At 37.3% G+C, this 16,167-nt stretch overlaps 1 long non-coding RNA gene across 6 annotated transcripts; it reads left to right on the top strand.

Moving 5' to 3' along the window:
* Positions 1-518: 518 nt before the first annotated feature.
* On the top strand, positions 519-14,542 carry LOC136843086 (uncharacterized). 6 transcript variants are annotated; one of them, XR_010854442.1, is made up of 4 exons: positions 519-655; positions 8,579-8,695; positions 10,140-10,310; positions 12,111-14,542. It is a non-coding gene; the product is annotated as an uncharacterized lncRNA (long non-coding RNA). The 6 variants fall into 6 exon arrangements; XR_010854441.1 differs by lacking the exon at positions 519-655 and adding an exon at positions 3,061-3,188; XR_010854443.1 differs by lacking the exon at positions 519-655 and adding an exon at positions 6,002-6,243.
* The last annotated feature ends 1,625 nt before the right edge of the window (positions 14,543-16,167 follow it).

The following is a 16,167-nucleotide window of genomic DNA, read 5'->3' as shown; positions in this document are numbered from 1 at the left end:
CAATAAATAATACATCTTATAAATGACTGAATCTCTGTCAGGAATTCGAAGTTCATTTTTTAACCAGATTGTTAATTAGGTTTTATATCCTGCAAATGAAAATTATTAATGAATATTTCCAAGGCTAAAAGGCAGGACAAATATCTACAAAATTCATCAAGCTCCTCTAGGCAGGTGATGTTATCGCTTTTATTTCAATAGCCACTTATACAAACTTTGCTCCTGAAGTTGACTCATTTTCACTCAATCAGAGGAGCAAGGAGGAGGGACAGATGTAAGAATATTTAAGTATAAAACAGAAAAATTTGTTTCCTTTCAAAGTAGAAACGGTTGTCTTGGTAGAACCAAAAATCTGCATGTGTTGGAAGGTGATTAAAGTATGAAAGAGCACTCTGAAGAGGATGACACCAAAATTGGTTTGTTCCGACATGATATACAAACCGTCCGTCCTTTACATTAGGAATTACTTTCAGCGTTGGCTGGAAACGGCCGTTAAAACTCTTGAGCAAGGTGGTTAGGCTGTAACTACTGCCAGTTCGGGGGGAATACCTGCCTGCCCAGATGTAAACATTCCAGCTTGCTTTTGGCCGTCATGCGTTGCAGATGTGGTTTCGGATGTCTTTGCCTGACTGTTGTTAAGCTCTTCTTTATCCAGGTGGGATCTTCCTGTATTTTTGTGTATATATTACGTGTGTTTGATCTTTATTAATACAAACCCATGATTTGTGATAACCTTTCATAAGCCGTCGTTCCCCTGCGCTGTCTTGGGTCTGACGGCCAAGGGCGTATTAGAGGGGCGTAACCGAGTGGTAATGCTTCTCCTCCAGTAGCCCTTTATTTAGATACCGAAGGCGTTCCCCTGTACGTTCGGAGATATTAGATTGCGGCGCAATATCTTTGCTCCCCTACATTGATCGGGACATAAGAGTTCGCTTCCCTTTTTGGGCTCCTGCCCTCCACGTACAAGGACATGACTACTTCCTTCCTACTTGTGCTGAGAGTTGTTTTCACCACCTGTGCTTAGAGAGTTGGTGGGGGCCGGATGTTGCAGGCATCGTCGCTAAGTTCCACTTCCACGGCACCCTTGGGTGGCCTCCCCCCCTTCCTTCTCTCTCACTATAGGTTTTTCCTTATCTCTCCTTCGGTGGAGATCTCTCTTCTTCACCCTCTTCGCTCGCTCATCAGGCGAAGACTGCGGGGGTTCGGGCGACCTCTTCTAGGGGCCTCATCTCACTGCGCAGGGCAGTTCCCCTTGTAGTGAGAGGAGTCTCCCTCTCTAATCATCTTTGCTTTTTCTTTCAGGTTGACAGTGAGCATCACAGGCACAGCAGTAGTTGGCTGGATATCTCAGGGGATATCTTGCATGAAGGAGTCCCGAGTGTTGCTGTCTCCCAAGGAAGAAGTTCGGGATCGACCACAGTACCTGGTTGGGATGACACAGTTCCTTGTCGGGATCGTTCTGACTCTGTTCCCGCCGATGTGGATCGATCAATGTCACTGCTGGCCTTCATGTATGCTGTGGCGCTGCCTCTGGCGTATCTGTGGTCCATCTGCTCCTGCTGTTTCCTGTGTTATGCTCCTGTTAACCCGACGACAGTCTCTGGGCGGCTCTTCCTGGTCTCCTGCCGCAGCCGTCCTGATCATTCCTGTCGCTGCTGGTAGCTTTCATGTGGCGTTCCTGGCCATTGCTGTAGCTCCTGCCTTCCAAACCGCTTCCGTAGCTCCTGCATCGGCTGTCCTGATTGTGCCTGCTGCTTCTGGTGGTCCAGCCCGGGGCAGCTTCCGTTGCGTTCCTGCGTAGCTGCCCTGGAGGTTACGATGTCCGCCATCCTGTAGAAGATGTCGGCGTGAAGGTGAAGGAAGTCGCCGTATTTCGAACTAAAAAGGCCATATGAATTGGAAAAAATGCTTCCGATATAAAATTAAATTATTAAACAACAAAAGTATAACTTTTAAAGCTGAAAGAGCACGTTGTAAGGTTAAATAAGGTAAGAATTGTGTAAACTTATTTCAATTTCCGTCTTTGAAGGCGCATTTTCGCTATATTTTGAACTAAAAGTACGTTAATTTAAAGGAAATATTCTCCAAGTTAAATGAATCAATTTAATGAAATTAGTTCCAAATTTTGTCCATATATGGCGTACGCGTTAACTTTTTGGATTAGATTAATCAAATTAATTTAGTCCCAAATTTTGCCAAAAGATGGCGTAAGCATTCACTTTTTTAACTAAAACTGATTAATTTAATTCTTATTAAATGGTATTTCTTCGAGAATTTTAACAGCATTTTGTTATAATTAACGTGTTCCAAGGTCCAGTTAATTTTGTCTATTGCCAATAGCGTCAACATTAACTGATCTCTCTCTCTCTCTCTCTCTCTCTCTCTCTCTCTCTCTCTCTCTCTCTCTCTCTCTCTCTCTCTCTCTCTCTCTCAATTGGTCGTAAGGTTCATTCTCCTTTCTCTCTCTCTCTCTTAATTCGTGGTAAGGTTCATCTCTCTCTCTCTCTCTCTCTCTCTCTCTCTCTCTCTCTCTCTCTCTCTCTCTCTCTCTCTCTCTCTCAATTCGTGTGTGTATGTATGTATGTATGTATGTGTCACTGTTAATACGTGTAAATTTAAATACATGTACTGTATATATAATTTATATATATTTGGGATACAATTGAGATTACGTTGAAATAGTTTTTAAATCTCCCTTTTCCCTGTTATTCTATTTTCCGTTCGTACAGTGATTCATTTATCAACTGACCTTTAACTTATCATGCATATACTTATATTTTGATAAAATATTCATATATATATATATATATATATATATATATATATATATATATATATATATATATATATATATATATATATATATATATATATATATATATATATATATATATATATATATATATATATATTATTTACGTTAGATATCGATGGAGATATCTGACATTCTGCAAATTGGTTCTCATTTCACCAGCCAATGGAAGATCGTTTACGAACACACTTTGCCCCAAAACAGAAGCTTTCAGCCAATGAAAGAGGGCGATAGAAACGTTGTGTACGGTGGAGGCCTATGATTGGCTGAAGCCATTCCTTCTCTGGCGGTGGAAGGAAGGCTCAGTGTAGGTCTAAACATGATAAGTGATGGTGTATATATACAGGTGCTCAAGAAATACAAAATAAGGACTTTGGTAAGTTGGTTTTTCTCATGTTCTTAGGGTAAATTTTTTGCGTTGGAGGTTCGAAAAACCACTGGAAGTCTGGAAAATGTTACGGAAAGGTGTTTTGGTCACGGAATTTAGAAATTTAGAACTTTGCCGACGATTTCTGTAAGTCGGCAAGTCCTTCGGAGCTGGAGGCCTGTTGTATACCCTGTAAAGCTGATTTTGCAAATATTTGTGAGCATTCTAAGGTTCTTGAACGTATCTGTGGCTCGGGGCTTGTGGCAGAACTTTTATTTTAAGTTTGCTAAGGTACTGAAAGGGATTCGGAGGCCTGGTGTGGATATCTGAGCTCAGTGAACCAACGCAGACCAGGTCTTAGACTTTCTGTCTTGGCTAATGTCCAACTATCTCGGTTTATTTTGCTCCGAATCCTTAAATTGAAGAGTATGATAGGTGCAGTTTAATTAAAATTACTCAAGAATAATCGTATGGGGGTAGTGCCGTTAGTGTACCTCACGTGGCGCACCGTAGGCACTGCTTAAAGTTCTGTGCAGCGTCCTTTCTACCCCTAGCTGCAACCCCTTTCATTCCCTTGACTGTACCTCTGTTCATAATCTCTCTTCCATCTTACGTTCCGTCATCTGACAATTGCTTCAACATTATCCAAAGATCTGAATGTCCTTATAGGTCCTATCTCATGGCCTGTAGCCTAAATTCTATATTCCAATTCCAGCTCCAATTATTTAGGAATAAAAACGAAATTCTAGTGGTGGAAATCCACGAAAAATTGAGGTTTATTTGCAGTTTCTAAATTTGGGCGACACTGGTAATCAACGGCCAAATATTTGCGGAATGAATATGGCCAATTCGTAACTTAATTCATCTATTAGTCTGGAATTATGGTGACCAGGATGAATAGACTAATTAACTGCTGAATGTTCATCACGAATTTGCAACGTTCTGCTTAAATTAGGGGAACAACCGTGGTCACAGGTGATTTGCTTTCTTACCGAGTTGTGGACGACAGTTTTCGGCGAGACTCGCCTATTATTTGTTAATTCATTTAAAGGTATGGTCTTTAATTCAAGTTCGGGACAGTTTTTAAAAGTGATTAATCGAAGGGTTTTGTCGTAATACGACGCTTTTCAAACAAGGTTGTCAAAAGCAGGAAAGGACACACTTAAATTGCGCCGATTTTTTGCGCCGATTTTTGCGCCATTTTCTCTGTGGACGCTATTTGATAGATGTGGGATATTTACTCTCATGTGCGCCTTCTTCTTAATTTTTTTTTTTTTTTTTTTTTGCATCCATACAACACTGCCTGCTTATCGTTAATTTATCAGAAAACAAGAGAAAGCTTATCCAATTTAGTCTTTCACAGACCGTTTTAGGATTGACAGCTCGAAGACATTGCCACGCCCACCTGTTAGTTCATTAGATCTCTCCCCCCCCACCACCGCTCTCTCTCTCTCTCTCTCTCTCTCTCTCTCTCTCTCTCTCTCTCTCTCTCTCTCTCTCTCTCTCTCTCTCTCTCTCTCTCGCGGAAAACTCAAAAGACTGTTTCGGTTTGTCAAAATTTTAAACATTGTTTTGGGACAATATTTGGTCTCGTATACGTTTCATATTTATTTTATTCTACCACATAAAGAAAATTCTGACTTCAATTAACCTGCCAACGAAGTTCACCTCCCGTAGCCTACTTAAGTAGCTACTTGACAGGTAGCGAAGGTATTTAGTTTTTATGTAATTTCATTTCGTATTGGTAGATACGTTCATTTATTTCGTTAAGTCTTTACTGTATTTGATTTAGGTTAACCGCATATTCATATAACTACTTTTTCCCGATTACGTAACCTATTGCAACATATGAGGTGGTGTTGTACTGTTAAACTTGTCATTATATTCACAGTGAATCGCCGACAGTCTTGGGGGGATCGGGGGAAGGTTGTTTTCCACCAAATTCAGATCTTCAACTCACTTGATCATAGACTAATTATGCAGAATACATCGTATTCTTTTTTCATTTCCGTAACCTATTGCTAAATATCAGGTCTTGTTGTGATACCAGTCATTTCGTTAGAATTTTTTTTTTTTTATCTTTTATTTCATTTCGTTAGAATCGAATAGCCAACTATGGTTGCCGGGGGGACGGTGGTCGTTGTTTTCCACAAAATTCGGCCCTTCACCAAACCTTTTAATCACAATCATGCAAAATATGTTTAATTATTATCGGATAATGAAGCCAGACATTAAAAAAAATTCGGGTAGAAGGAAAACAAAGTAGGTAATGACTGCTTGAAATCTGTAGGATGGACGCGTTCAGATCTCTCAGGAATTGCTCAATGTTGCTACGTATAAGCATCGTATTATTTTATTCTCGCGTTTAGTATCGAATACCATTTAAACTAGGTCTTATTGCGCCCCATAATCCGATGCTCATTATGTTATATGTTGTGTCGTCTGTGAAATGTTACAAGAAGTAGCGTGAATCCTGACTCAGGATTCCTGGGTTTCCCAGTTTTACTGAAGATCACACTTTGTAAAGGGATACGTGTAAAGTGATTGAGAAATGTGTAATATATATATATATATATATATATATATATATATATATATATATATATATATATATATATATATATATATATATATATATATATATGCTACACATACACACACACACACACACACACAAGCATATATAAGCAATTTTATTAGCTTGATATTATTTCTAGAACTATTGGAAATTCCAAGGTTTAAAATATGTCTTTTTCTAATTTGAAATTGAAACATGAAATTTGGGGTTATATGATGGTCGATTTGGTATTGTGTGACTTGCCAGTGTCTCCTAGTTGTTAACATGTTACCAATTGTTGCGTTACTTACGCAAACGTGGAGACTTCAACTACGGTTACGGGATACATTATTAATAAGTCTTCATTTAATATTTAAAGTCATATATTTAAATAGCTGATTAGCTACCATAATAACCACTGGCACTGCCGTCAGTACCCAGTGGGCTAGAAGCCATGTGCATTTCTAAGTGGCATCTAACTTTTGACTGGAGTCTGTTCGAGTCATGGTGAGTCCTTTGTGTTGCTGGGTCATGACCTCCCAAGCTTTTTGCTTTTTCACCCGATTCTCGACGAGCAGACAGTGTGGTGAGTCGTGATTCATCGTGTGAAGTGTCGTGAGTCCTTTGTGTTGCAGGGCCTTTTCACTCGAGTTTTCATGAGAAAAAAGTTTTGTGAGTCAAGGTGATTCCTTGGTATTTCTCCAGTCATGCCCTCAATCAGGTTTTCATGAGCAAAGCTTTTACTCTAGTGAGTCATAGGGAGTCCTTGGTGTTGCTTGGTGAGTCATGCCCTCCAGGTAACCTTTTTGACTCGATTCTCGTGCGTAAGTGTCGTGAGTCATTGCGAGTCTTGGTGTTTGGTTGTGAACCCCAGAGCCTCTTGACAGTAGTCTTCATGAGTAGCTAAAGAGTGGTGAGTCATGGTGAGTCCTTAGTGTTGCTTGATGAGTCATGCCCTTCAGAGCCTTTTCACTCGGGTTTTCATGAGTAAATAGCATGGTGAGTCATGGTTAGTCCTTGCTATCGCTTGAGTCATGCCCTCCAGAGCATTTGACTCCGGTTTTCATGAGTAGCTAAAGAGTGGTGAGTCATGGTGTGTCCTTTGCGTTGAGTCAATCCTTACAGAGCCATTGGCTGCAGTCCAAGGATCTGCTTCGTGTTCTCTTCAGTGTTCTACGCTCATAATTCAGTCGAGCCGACACGGTGCCCGTTAGTGGGAAGGTTAGGACCTAGGTGGCTCGGCTATTCCAGATGTACCGTAGGTTAGGTTAGCTACAGCAAACTTTCAGTGCCATGTTTCAGATGTCTCCATTTAATTGATATGTTTATCCACAGGCTTTTTTTTTTTAGGTTAAGTTGTTTTGGTTTCCTATTTAATTTTATAATGCTGTCAATAACTTAGATGCTGCGACGCCAGTCCTAGTGCACGTTGCCCATTAGTGGAAAGGATAGGCTGTGGTATGTTGCCCATTAGTGGGAAGGTTAGGCTGTGATACGTTGGTGAATCACACTGCTACCAAGCGCTGAGGGTGCCCTAACATCCCCAAATGGCATTTTGAATTACATTTACTCGCGTAATCATAGTGACTTGAATTCCCTTCTGATAATTGGCCAGTATCCAAGCCTCAAGGATTCTGTAGCTTACCAGCAGTAGTGCAGATCGTTCTTGCCCTTGAGAAACTCTGTAGGTGTATTGTAAGATTTGGGACGTCAGGTCCCTTGTTGCCACATAGCCTCTGTACTGTGTTGTCCACAACAGTCATGGGTTCTTGATACCTCACAGCCCCTCTGTATCATGTGGTCCACAACATTCTGGGGTTCTTGATGCCACATTACCTCTGTACAAGTTGTTCACAACAGTCTTAGGTTCTTGATGCCACACAGCCCCTGTGCTGGGTAGTTCATTCTTGGGTCCTTGATGCCACATAACCTCTGTACCATGTTGTCCGCAGCAGTCTTGGGTTCTTAATGCCACATAGCCCCTCTGTACTGTCGTCCACAACAGTCTTGGGGTTTTTATGCCACATAACCTTCATATAATGTTCATAGTCTCATCTAGCTGCTGCTGTTTGGAGATGTATTCCAGTACCCTTTTCTGAAATTTATATAATTTAATGTTGATTATGCATATTCAGCAATGTTTGTCATATGTACTGTACTCAGATCTCTATGCTGCCATATAATGTTCACTGTAGACACATTTCTCACTCCAGTTCCCTTTGTTTAACAAAGCAAGTGGGGATGTTGAATAGGTGTGTTATATTCTGACTTATTAAAAAAAAATGTTTATTAAATGAAAGTACCCAAGTTTATTTTTTAAAAAAATAATGTTTTTACCTAGTTTTAACACAGTTTGATCCTTGCTATGTTTCTCTGTTCAAAAAATTTAAAATGATTTAAACTTTGCTGGTAAGAGTTGAATCTTTTGTAGCATTCAGTTGTAAATACCATTATTTATTTGTGATTACGTTTGTGAATTTAGTAAGTATATTTGTATGAATTAGGTGAAATGTGAAATAGACTCCCCTACTGTAAGTATGCTTGTGAATTAGGTTGAACGTTGTGAAGGAGACACCCCACCCCTCTTTGGTATATCAGTAGACCCGTACAAATCCAACATAGTCTCTCTTTGCTGGGAAGGTTTTTCCTGAAATCTCAATTTGTCTTTGTTTAATACCTGTTCACATTCACTTCGCATTCTGTCCTTACTGACATTCAGGCAGTTATAGAGAGCTTGTACTAGTAGTTTTATGGGCCTGTATATGAATTAAGTGTCATTATTTTTTCTGGTTTGGTGAAATATGTTTGGCGAACTTCAGTTTAATACTATTTTTGCTTTCAGAAATGAGAAAGTTGCATTTAGAAATGGTGCAGTACTTCTCACCAATAACTCCATGTTGTGGATTTGTCGGACCTGTGCAGCCTTTCAAAGGAGCGTGTTACTTCCAACGAGTCTGTAGTAAGTAACTAGATTGCTACAGCAATCAGCTGAAGCCTTATACTAATAATTTATATTTGAATATTATGCACATCGGACAGTCCAATTCTATGTGACAGCGCAACCCTGCCTAACCAGTCAGCTAACGGGAAACTAAACGTACATGTTCATAGAAAAAGAATAATCCTATCTTTTTCCTTTTATTTAGATTTTGATGGCCTTCAAATCCTCCTTAGTCTTAATACAGTGCTTACCCTAATGATCTTGCCACTAGGCAATTTTATTTAAAGTTATTTTTTTTACAATATCTTACAATGCTCATTTTACAATAACCACAAAAGATCCTTAAATCAAAATGCATAGACTCTCTCTTAGCAAATAACATAAGAAATCATATATCTCTTTCATCAAGGAAGCAAATGTCTTCAGTACTTTTATACAGTAAATGCAAACATACAATGTAGAGAGTTCTTCCAATCCTTGAGAACTGTTCTAAATAAAAATGTATGTTACCATCCACAAGGGGTTAAATGATGATGACCATGTGTTCTTGTGCATGATGCTTTTGCTTCTTAAACAGGTGCATTATTTTAAGATAGGACTTTGAGGGTGTAATTTTGATGTGCTTTGCACTGTAGTCAGCCGATGTAGGGTGGCACTGTTGTCAGTGCACCTCACACGGTGCATTGTAGGATTACTTAAGTTTCTTTACAGCTTCCCTTCAACCCCTAGCCGGGACCCCTTTCATTCCTCTTAATGTACAGTGAACCCCCCGTGTTCACGGAGAATGCGTCCCAAACCCCCGTAAAAAGCTAAAATCCACAAATACTTGAAACCCCTCTAAAAACACATAGAACTGCCCATTTTGATAGTTTAAACAGAGAAAAACTATGTAAAAATGCATATACCTGAGTATTTTAATAGTTTTATCACAAAAAGTGCATGTATTCATGAAAATTATTTGAAAATACAGTAGTGAATATTTCTGTGAAAAAATCGCGAATGGGCAAATTTTCTGTGAATAATGGCTAGATATGTTCCACAGAGAAACCCGCGAATGTGTGAGTCCGCGAATCATGAGAACGCGAATATGGGGGTTTTACTGTATGTTTGTTCTGTCTTCCGTCTTACTTTCCACCATCTCCTAACAATTGTTTCATTGTGCAACTGGGAGGTTTTCCTCCAGTTACACATGTTAAAAACTTTTTGGCGGGTCTGTTTTTGAGTTAAATTTACAGCAGTAATTATGAAAACCTGTTGCCATCTAAAAATTTTGTCTAAAATTGTCATAGCTTGGAGCAGTCCTCATCAATGATATTTTTTCTGCCATTTTGTGCATAGGTTAAACTTGAAGTAACTTCCGTTTTTTGCCTTCAGTAAGTTATATATAAAAATAACATTTTTATAATAAAGTTTTATGTATACCAAGTAATTAAATGACCAGAGCCCTCCTTCCTCCCCTCAGATGGACGTATGGCAGAAATGGAATGAGCTCGTTTGCTAGTACAGTAGTTCTTGATATTCCTGTTAGTGGGCGGAACCGGTCACCGGCACTAAACTTTGGAGCATTACCTGCGAATTTTTAAATTTTATAAGCTGCCGTGTGCAAGGGAGACTAAAGCATTTTAATTACTTGGTAAGTATATATAAAACTTTATTTTATTATAAAAATGTCATTTCTCAGTTTTTAATTTGGTTATTTTCCATTTTTGCAAGTTTTCAGCTTCAAAGTGATACCATAAACAGCGTTGGATTGTGTAAAATAATTTACCGTGTGTCATAAAGAAAAATTTTAATATTTATTTTTATGTGGTAAATGGTCGATGTTTTATTTGCCTCATAGTTTTGGAATTCCCCGATCATTGCAGAAATTCAGTTATTAAACTGTTACAAAATTCTCTCACCCTAAAAATTTAGCAAATATACTGTGCACGTTCTCAAAAATAGTTTTCAAGAATTGAGTTTGTCCCTCAAAAAACATCAACACCAATTTATGGAAAGAAACAGAGAAATCTCTTATTGCCATATTTGTATGAAAAGTGGCAAACAAATATAGCATAAATTGATACTAATTCAGAGACCTTTCAAGACAAAAACTCAGAAAATGAAACTTGGAACTATTACTATTTGTTTTTGGACACTGCACAACAAGAAAAGTTTGTGGGTGCTGTGACCATAATTACACTAACTAAGCCTAAAACAAATCTTGTTTTTTCATCTATCTACACCTAAGGCGCCAAAGTTGTGCAATGATCCAACTTTACCTTAATGTGCTTTAGAGAAGGTTGATTCTTAACTGAAAATTCAGTTTAAAAATGTACTAAAGGAATTTTCATTTAATTACTGTCATATATTCAAAACCTGAATTATTATTTTCCTGATTTTAACCGACCCCCCCCCACCGGTTATCTAAAAATGCCTAATTTTACACAAGGGTAACTTGGCAATATGACCCAGTCAGAGAATAAACTAATATAAATAACAAATACATTCTGTTAATTTTAGCAAAAAAAAATTGTCAAGAGCATTGGTATGGTGATTTCAAACCTTCTTTCTGGACAGGTCTAAGAATAAATGCCGATAACAAAAGGCAAATGGAAGATAGGTTATGACTCCAAAGTTCAAGGAACAGACAGTTGCCAAGCTATGTAACCCTAGGCTACAGATAATGCAACCTTTTTTTTTGATTTCCGATGTACTCTTGCAATACTTTAAATCACTTTCCAGTGTTCGAAGAATCTCATAACACTTGGAGACATCGGCTTGTATTTACTTGCTCTGCAAAGTATCAGAGTCCTGTTTCTGTTGAGGTGCTGATATGATGCACTGACCAGCACTTTCTTCTGTTCATGCTTCTGTAAAATTGCTGAATAGTTTTCATTCTTGTTAGTTTGAGTTGTTGTTTTGTTAAGAGTGGTGTGTACCATTGCCATATCTTTCATTATTATTATTATATTATATTATTAGTGTGTTTATATTAATTATTATTATTATTATTTATTTATATTTTATTATTATTATTATTATTATTATTAATTCAGAAGATGAACTGTATTCACATGGAACAAGCCCACAGGTGCCATTGACTTGAAATTCAGGCTTCCAAAGAATATTATGGTGTTCAGTAGAAAGAAGTAATTGAAGATAAAGGGAAATGCAGAAAGAATAGATCATTCATAAAAAAAAACAAATTTATAGTTATGTTTGTGTACATTCATCTCATCATTTATATGGGTTCTAAATTTAATCAAAATTGCTCTTGCTTTGCAAGTTTCCATGATAAAGTGAATGGCCTTTCTATTTCCATGTGAATGGTTGCCTAGTGTGAAGAATAGTATTAAAGTGAAATCTATGCTTAATTAAACTTCATCTTTGAGATTTGAATGCACAAAGGGAAGGTGTTGAACATTTTGAAAGCCTTATTTTTGTATTACAGATCTCCATCCATGAAGAACCAATGGACAAAAATATCTCAAGATGTTTTTATTTTCAAGACTGAAGTTTTTCAACCTTAATCTAGTGGATACAGTTTCCTCTGAAAACTCTCCAGACTAGGAACAACTGCAGGGCCTACTACTAATGTTGTTTGTGGAGTTGAACATAAGAATGTGTATAGCATAAAAGGTTTTATGTAGAATTATGCATTAACTAGAAATTATTTTGACATTACCCAGAGAAGGGTTGAAATCAGGGTTCCAAAGCGTTGAGACAGTTACACCAATGGGCCCTTTCTACTTTCATGTTCATTAAATTCAACAGATGTGCTGTACTAGATGTAACAGAAATACAAAATTCATTCCATGGTTATTTGGCAACTGACTACAGTATTGAATTTGGGTTAGGACCCAAGTTTAAAATTTCATATCTTATCAGAATAGAAAGGATTTATAGTAAATTTTGCACTTTTAAAAAGTTTCAATATGCCGAGTTAAGTTTTGTCCTGCATTCAGCTCTCAAAATCAAACGTAACTTTAGTGGTTCTCAAACTTTGAGTCCAACAGTGTGTATCAAGTATCAAAAACAAGTGTCAAATCTTCATTTTCTATTAATCCAGGTATTGTGTTTTGAAGGAGTTGCAACATATTAAGTGAAGGCTAATATAGTGAGAGTTAATGTCAACTCAGTGGTTTGGTTCAGCTATTCTTATTAGTAATACTAAACATTGAAGCTATTGACTTAATTCCGTTAGTGTATGATTTGTAGAGGGTGGTGTACTTAACTTCAAACTCATTCTTGTTGAAATTAGATATATTAATTGTAGTCAGTCATAAATCAGTTCTTATTTGTACGTTAGAGTTTTTATTGAATAAGTTGCTCTTTTATTTCATAACTTCTTTTGATGTAATGCCTTCAAGTTTTATAAGTGTTGGTCTTTTTTTCTTTTTGCATCTTCAACTTCTTGGGTAACTTCCTAGCTGGGTGTTGTGTACTTAAAAATCTTGTAGCTTATTAACTTATGTAGGCCTAGTTCTTGTCTCCCAAGTCTTTAGGTGGTAGATTAGGCTTGGCCTAGGTTACTGGTTTCTGTGGGATGCTATCAACATTGATGGTTGATTCTTATTGTTAATTCCAAGACATTGCCTAGGATGCATTTGAGGTGAAACTTGCATTAAAATCCACAATCTCCTGGATTTCATTGAGTGTATTTTATGACTTAAACTAGGCCTAAACACATCCAAAACTAAGTCAGAATGACTCTTTGCTTGTGAGTCTACTCGGTGGACTTTTATCCTTCAGTCAAGTTAACAAACATTCAGGACGTCCTTTAGCGTGGTGGTTTATGGCGAGAAGTAAGGGAACCTACTTAATGCAGATTAATTTGTTCAGTAGGATTGCTGTAGTAATAGATTAACACTCCTTTTACCCTTTTTTACCACTTGGTGGTTGTCATGCAAATAAACTTCCACAAGAAAGTTACCCTTTCATGATGTTTCATGTGGAATCTATGCCCCTTTTTTTTCACCAATTCAATTGAACATTTGTTGGGCAGTTTTCTTGTTAATGTTTTTTTAGGGCCTTTTTCTGATATTTTTTGTGTGCTTAGGTGCCATATACATACGGTAACATAGAGCTTATATTTCCCTGTTTCATTACTAAGACTTATCTAATGGTACTAAGTTGTCTCAGTTGAAACTTGTTCAAAAGTGCTAGGTTTATTTGGAGAAATTTTGGTTCACTGACACTTTCTTTCCTCCTATTATCAGGTTTTAGATTTCTTGTGCTGTTATGCATTTGCTCTACACCCAATCCATTTGGTTTCTTCCTGTCTAGCTGTCATAGTTTCTTAAGCTATTTTACTTAGTTGAAACCTGCATACAGGATGAGGAAGCGCAGACTCTTGTACAAACTTTGATGGTTGATTCCCATTTTAAATTTCAAGACTGCCTAGGATGCATTTGAGTGGAAATCTGCTCCTCTACTTACAAACGAGTTACATTCTGAATGGCTAATCGTATCTTGATTTGTTCATAAGTCCAGCTTGATATACTTAGAGTCAATACATACAGTATTTATGTTTTTTCATACTAAAACACAATACTAGTACTGTACTGCATTTTATAGAGTATTTTATAAATACGAATGATAATGTAAAGTCTGTATACATTAAATACATTAAGCAAATTATGATAATACAGTAAATTACATTATTAATTTACAATCACAGTTGTTCGCATCTCCTGAAGTTTGTAAGTTGAAATTTCGTAAGTACAGTAGAGGAGTGTTTGTATATGGTAGTAAGTAAGGGAACCTACTTATATGCAAGCCCATTTGGGCAAATTGGATTCATGTAGTACTGTGATAGATGAAGACCCTTTTTACCATATTGTACTACTTCTTGTCATGCAAATAAACTAACAGAAGACAGTTTCCCTCTTGTGTTGTTTCATATGAAATTTATGCCCCTTTTTTCTCTATTCATTTAAACAGTCTTCGGATGTGCTTTATAGTACAGGACCTCTTTCTCTCCTTATGCTGAGAGATTCGTGCAAACAATTGTCATTTGTTTTTCACCTGTCACTGGAACCATCCTTTAGATGGGCCTTGAGAGGGAAATTGTCACTCAGTAGTCCCTATAAACTGCATTTTAGTAATACAGTCGACCCCTGGTATTCACGAGGGATGTGTATCACAACCCCCCTGAGAATAACTAAAATCTGCAAATATTAAAACCCCTCAAAAAATGCTTAGAACTGCCTATTTTGATAGTTCAAACACAAAAAAAAAAAAAACTAAAAATACTTATACTAGAGTATTTTAATAGTTTTATCACCAAAAGTGCCTTTATTCATGAAAATATGTAAGTACAGTAATTAGTGAATATTTCTAGTGAAAATACTGTGAATAGGCGAATTTTCCGTGAACCGTTAAGTCTGCAAATCCTGAACATTGAATAAGCCGGGGTCCACTGTAGTAATAATTATAGTACTAATTTCCCTCCCTCCCTCTTTTTCTCTTCTAGCTGAAAGAAATTGTTAAAATCACACTCAAGTGAGTGTGATGTTGGATGTCCTGTGTGGACAAGATAAAAAGTTTACCTTACATATGTACAGCAATACCTGTATCAAGAAAATGTGTAAAAATGATTCAGTTTTTTATTTTTTTTTTTTTTTATTAAGGTTATGTTACTGAAATAATTATGGGTTATGTGACTGAAATACTTATGGGTTTGTAAAAATTGTGAAAGTGCTACATTTGTCCTTTTTTTTTTTTAAATAAAATTTCTTGTGTTTTATTATTTGGTAATGTTATAGATGATGTGCTCTCTCTCTCTCTCTCTCTCTCTCTCTCTCTCTCTCTCTCTCTCTCTCTCTCTCTCTCTCTCTCTCTCTCTCTCTCTCTCTCTCTCTCTCTCTCTCTCCATACCAGAACAAACCTGGTATCTGAAGAAAAGCCTTTATTGTCATTTTCAAGCAGAGTCCAAGTTCTTGGATGTTCTATGTTGGTGGTACAAACCATTTATTTAGTATAAGGACAGACCAAATATGGAGAAGATCTCAAGTCATACATAAGTGGAGAGATGTCTCGCAAGGTGGTGTGACTCCCATTCCTTTACCCAGTGGTTCTTAACTTTTTTTGGCAGTGACCAAAATTAAATAGCTAGAAAGTGGTTTTGAATAGGGTGGGTTGTTTACGTGCATGTATTTTTTGGTTATTTGGGTTGATACATTTGTAAATATGCAGGGTTGTGCAATTATGGTAACAGTGGTGTTTGTTAATTTTGTACCAATGTTGAGCATTTCTAGCTCTCGCTTTTCGTGACCTATTTTGTGATAGCTGTAATCGGTGCAGTTTTTGCTTACTGGTGAAGAGAGCAAACCTGGTGTGTCCTTTTGAAAGTCTTGTCTGTGCTGAGTCATCCCCAAACTGGTACTGCACATATCTACATCCCAGACATCAAATGCACCTCTTTCAGGATTTTCCTTTTCACATGTTATTCCATTCATTTTGCCATCAGATCATCCATCTCTAACCTTTAGACATATCCAGATTAG

This window comes from Macrobrachium rosenbergii, chromosome 11, assembly GCF_040412425.1.
Source record: "Macrobrachium rosenbergii isolate ZJJX-2024 chromosome 11, ASM4041242v1, whole genome shotgun sequence".
Taxonomy (NCBI): domain Eukaryota; kingdom Metazoa; phylum Arthropoda; class Malacostraca; order Decapoda; family Palaemonidae; genus Macrobrachium; species Macrobrachium rosenbergii.
Note: the sequence above shows the minus strand (reverse complement) of the source record. Positions and strands in the feature narration are given on the sequence as shown.